This window comes from Erythranthe guttata, chromosome 7 (assembly GCF_056151865.1).
Source record: "Erythranthe guttata isolate IM_541 chromosome 7, IM_541, whole genome shotgun sequence".
Taxonomy (NCBI): domain Eukaryota; kingdom Viridiplantae; phylum Streptophyta; class Magnoliopsida; order Lamiales; family Phrymaceae; genus Erythranthe; species Erythranthe guttata.
This window is the reverse complement of record NC_142539.1, coordinates 11,967,244-11,972,617: the sequence shown is the minus strand read 5'-3', so window position 1 is coordinate 11,972,617 and position 5,374 is coordinate 11,967,244. Positions and strand designations below refer to the sequence as shown.

Sequence of the window (5,374 nt, the reverse complement as noted above, 5' to 3'; positions counted from 1 at the left end):
TGCGGGTTACAAACTCTAATTTAATCCTCTGATTCTTCTCTCAAGAACAATATGTGTTTGACTTTGAATTTCGGAGTCGGGTCGTTGACTTGATCTTCTCCGGATTTGATTTTGAACTTGAATAACGTTTTCCGAGGGTCTTGCGACTTGAATCTCGGATCGAACGCTGAACTTTGACGAGTTTTGACTTGAAGATCTTGGAGTTCTTGATGGATTATGCCCTTCAATCTTCCTTCGATCTTGATTTGTTGAAGAACGCCCTCCATTTGACGAAGACCTTTGAATTTCGGAGTCGGGTCGTTGACTTGATCTTCTCCGGATTTGATTTTGAACTTGAATAACGTTTTCCGAGGGTCTTGCCACTTGAATCTCGGATCGAACGCTAAGCTTTGACGAGCTTTGACTTGAAGATCTTGGAGTTCTTGATGGATTTTGCCTTTCAATCTTCCTTCGATCTTAATTTGTTGAAGAACGCCCTCGATTTGATGAAGACCGCCTTGAATTTGATGAAGACGATTTGATGAAGAACGCCTTGAATTTGATGAAGAAAGACTTGAATTTGATGAAGATGACTTAAATATTTAAGAGAGAATTTTCTCCTACGGTTTTTCTTCTTCTTGAGTTGTGTCTTGAATTGTGTAGGGATGGTCCCTATTTATAGTGGTAGAATAAGAGTCCTACTTAAAGTCTACTTGATGATGTGGCGCGATTTGATTGGCTCTCTTTAAATTGATATTTATCTCTTATAACTTGGAAGAGAAGAAATAATCCTATTGGTCAATAATTAATTAATAATTATCCCCATGGCTTGTCTTGCAAGACAAGGTATAATTTAATTTAGACACAATTTAATTGGCTAATTTAATTAACCAATTAATTAATTTTATGCGTCTACAAATGCCCCCTCGAGACTTCTTCACGGACAATGCATTTTGAAGTGGATGAGTCTCGATAATTAGTCAACGTCAATTGCAGCTTGATCTAGCAAAGCACATATATCTTTTGAAATCATTTTGAAATCATGACTTGTAGCGCCCCGCCCCGAGTAGCAGGCACCTCGTGGCGGAACACCACTCAACATGCAGTACATTCAATGACCCCAAATATGCTCCTCAAAATTTCGATGATCAAAATAAAACCCCCAATATCTATACCATCGTGTTTACAAAAGGAGGTTCTATTAAAAGTCGACTTCGACACCACTTACTCTATTACAAAATTCTCGATCAAAGGATTCCTATACGGAACATAAATAGAGATACCTCTCGACGAGACTAATCGGAGGCATACACGAGCTTTAACTCTTAGTATGAAAATTTAGGTATAAATCTTTCTTTTACCTGCGCATTAATATCAGAAAGGAGAAACGAATAAGTCCGAATGACTTAGTGAAAAACATATGATCCATGAGTATGATGAGAATCAACAGAACAAAACATATAACGAGAGACTTTACAAGAATTTCATTAACAGAAGTGTAACATGTACAAGAGTGTAACATGTACGGCTTGAGTTCAATATTTGGTGGGGTCTCCAACCTTGTAACTCCCAACAAATAAAATCATATGACATCCTTATCCCTCCACTCCGTCCCGAGTGGCCACTCGGTCGGAAACAAGCAAGAGGCACGACTGGAACGTGCCGATCCGGCTCAGGAACGTTTAACTCCAAACGAACGTGAGTCCGAACCATCAGGAGGTACCATTCGGGAGACCAGTCATCGTCAGCCCAATACTGCCCGATCGTCTTGCCGAAATGGTCCTAGGGCCCAGCTCCCCCAAGAGCGTCCTCAAGGGTGGGGACAATAGGTTCAAGAATCAATATCATTCCTTTTAGGAATATCAAGTCATTCATTTCAAGAATCAATTCAAGAATCAAGTCAATCATTCACAAGATAAGTCACGATCATGATAATTGAATATCAAGTCTCAGGATAATGAACATGTTCATATTTCAATTCAAGCCAATGAAGAATTGTCGTGAATATGGAATTCAAGAAGAACAATAAATTCCATGTCAGGTTCCAAGAACGAGTATATCAAGATCTCAATGAATTCAATAAACATGAGATTCAAGTTCAAGCCAACAAAATATTTATTCTCGGAAAGCATTCAAGAAAAGATTTTGAGAATAAATATAGTTCAATATCGATTCAAGGAAAATGTTCAGGCCAAGGAATCAAGTATAAGAATTAGCCGTGAACATAGCAACCAAGAGAATTGACAAGTTCAAGATTTCAAGAACAAGATCAAGGTTCCAAGTTCGAGCCAAGGAAACGAATATGCTCGCAGAACATTAAGGATCATATTCCAAGAAAAATATAATCAATGCATCAAAGGATTCAAGATGGAGAATATATTTGGTTCAAACAAAGGAGATATTAAGCGCAGGAAAGAAATCGGATAAGGAGTCATAGTTTCTCACCTGGAGTCCAACGCTAGTGTTATAGAAGTGCTATAGAAGCATCTTTAAGCTTAAACCTTGAGTCAGAGCTTTACTACGCTCAACACCTATGCAAATATTAGAACTAAATAAGATTTCAAACAGTAATATAGCCATATTACCATTCACTATATGACATAGTCAATTTCTTAAACATATACTAAGAATTGCTTCTCGTGGCACTCTATTCAAATAATCACTGCAATCGTCGTACTTATCCGAATGACCTAAATGATATATAAAGTTAAAGATAACATCTGTATCTACAATTTTACTACAGACTTTAATCCCAAATTAACAACATAACCCGTCAATAACAACCCCGAAAGATGAACACATAACCCTGCCAGATTTTCGGATAATTTCGTTTGCTGTCACAGTCCATTTAAAAAATCATAACAAATTGTACGGTTATACAAATTGTCCAAATAATACATCAAATGAAACCTGACAGTTTAATCTACAAGTTTCATGAAGGCACATAGCCCAAATTATGATCCCAACATATCGAAAACAGTCCCGCAAGAAGATACTCAAAACTGCCCTGTTTCCGGTAGATTACTGTCATCGGATTCTGACCTCTAAAACACGTATACTAAATACTCTAATTCGATACAATTGCACACTTACTTATAGGTTACGATGTCCTCTACGAGTTTCCTGAAGGAACTGATTCCAAATTCGCATTCGAAACCCTTCGATTTCGGCTCCGAAAACAGGTGCGGCAGCAGATTTTATTTCCCCAAAATCCCAGCGGGCTGGCTGACTTCTCCGCAAACTCCGGCGACCACTGTCGGTGCAAACCATCGAGAACTACCACCAATAGAGAGCCAAATTCATTAGCTTTCAAACGATGGATCCTGATCAACGAGGTTCAATCTCAAGGCCTCTAAACAATTATTTCTTTGAAGGCCTAACTGCTGAAATTCGAATTATAAGTGATAACTTGTCTTCTTGGCCGGATTCCGGCTGCTGGAAATAGAACACCATCTCAGCCCCGTATCCCTCAACCATGTTGCTATTTTAAGATTTCTAGATTTACTAATTTAAAAATCGGAAGAACAAAGGTTCTAAAGGGTGCTCGGCCGTGAGTTTTCATGGAGAAAGGAAGATATCATGAATATTGCTATTGCTAGAACTGTTAAATGAACGAGATAAAGATTGGGTAATTAAGAAAAGAGAGAGTGAAGAGATGAAGATGGAGAGAGAGAGACGGTGAGAAGGTGAGAGAAGAAGAAGAAACGTGGCTGCCAAAGGAGTATTGTGAATTGACGATATACACGTCAATTCCTATCTCAACTATAAATTATGAAAATTGGCTATAAGGCCAAATTATTTTCTTGATTACCAAATAGATGCCATAACTTTAGATAATTACAATTCTACACTTCCCATCAAATTCGAGATATATTATAATTCCATATCGACACATATCAACTAAATAAATTCAATTATCCCCAGACTTAAACAACTTACATATTTACGGGGTGTTACATGACTGAACTTAGAGAGATTCTAAGTTGCCTACGTACCCTATAAAGGGATCAAGTCATAACGTAGTTCAAAATATATCCTTTTGAGGGATGTCATGCACAGTTTATACTCATGTGGACAAGGAGAAACATTTGCAGTTTAAGCTCGTGGTGAAACTGCAAATGGTGGTTAAATGTTTGAATACCCTATTTGATAACTCAATTGGAGTTGCTATTTTTTGACGGGAAAAGCATAATTATATTAGACACTTGCGCCATAAAAGGGGGAGAGTTACACCGTCCAAAAAATCAAAAGTCTCACACGAAGCAATATCATGAGTTAGTTTGTTGGAATCACGCCTTACAAAAGAAAAAAGAAATAAACGAGAAAAAACAGGAACGAGCTAAAACTGCCTCAAGAATAGCACCGAATGAAGTGAGTAAAGAACCTTGATCATTAAGCTCACAGATCACCGGAAGACAATCATCCTCAATAATAAAGCCGAAGTTTGGGCATTATGCACGGGTGTTAGATATGCTAAAGATCTTGATATCCACAATCTTATTATTGAAACTGATTCAACCTTACAACAGCCTCCGAACACTCACTTTTGTTATCGGGAGTTAAATAGTTGTGCTGACGTTCTTGCAAAACAAGGGACCTCCATGGAAGATAATGATCTTTTGCCTTTTGACTCTTGTCCCAGTTTTCTTGTTGATCTTACGAATAATGATCTTAATTCTGTTTACCCTAGATCTAGTATGAGCTTTTGTAACCACTCCCTGGCTTTGATGTAATTTGTATATTTTGCTGGTTGGTAATGGTAAATTTTTGTTCAAAAAAATAAAAATAATAAAAATAATAATATCAGACCAACTGTTGGCACTATAAGAATAGCTTGTAAAACGACACGAGCTTCTCCCTCGATAGGTAGAACTATGTCAAGATGCCAAAAATTCTGGCACCACACACATTGACCTTCAGAATCTCTAGCAACCATAGATATGTGATAGTGATCTTTACTTTCGGAAACACTGCATCGACATTTACTTTAATCAGCCCTATCGGTGGTGGAGACCAGACAATGACATGAGTCCGATTGGCACTATGCTTCTTCTCAGTAGAGCTTCACAATATGAAGCAATATACGTGTTGCTCCATCCCACGATTTCCCCAAGTGTTTGATATTCCTCTCCATGCAAAAGTTTATTTTGACGATGCCAAATGCTCCAAAAAAACACTATTGCAAGAACAAAATTTTCAACCATTAGCTCCCGAGCCCATCTGCACACCCAAGTCCAAATTGAAAGATGCATGACACCGTTTGGTAGAGAAAATGGTAATTGTTCCCAAATATTTATGATTTTGCTCGGTCTTCTATGTAAGCATGTTAAAACCTTATCACGTAGACAAGGAATACCCAAGCTGATGAGAGTCACACCAAGCACCACTCGTCATG

At 37.9% G+C, this 5,374-nt stretch overlaps 1 long non-coding RNA gene across 2 annotated transcripts; it reads right to left on the bottom strand.

The window, feature by feature from the left end:
* Positions 1-1,032: 1,032 nt before the first annotated feature.
* On the bottom strand, positions 1,033-3,932 carry LOC148769708 (uncharacterized). Of its 2 annotated transcripts, XR_016032252.1 has the most exons (3): positions 3,073-3,932; positions 2,425-2,510; positions 1,033-1,340 (listed from the first exon to the last, which is right to left on the bottom strand). It is a non-coding gene; the product is annotated as an uncharacterized LOC148769708 (long non-coding RNA). The 2 variants fall into 2 exon arrangements; XR_016032251.1 differs by lacking the exon at positions 1,033-1,340 and having other exon boundaries at positions 2,423-2,510.
* Between the last annotated feature and the right edge of the window lie 1,442 nt (positions 3,933-5,374).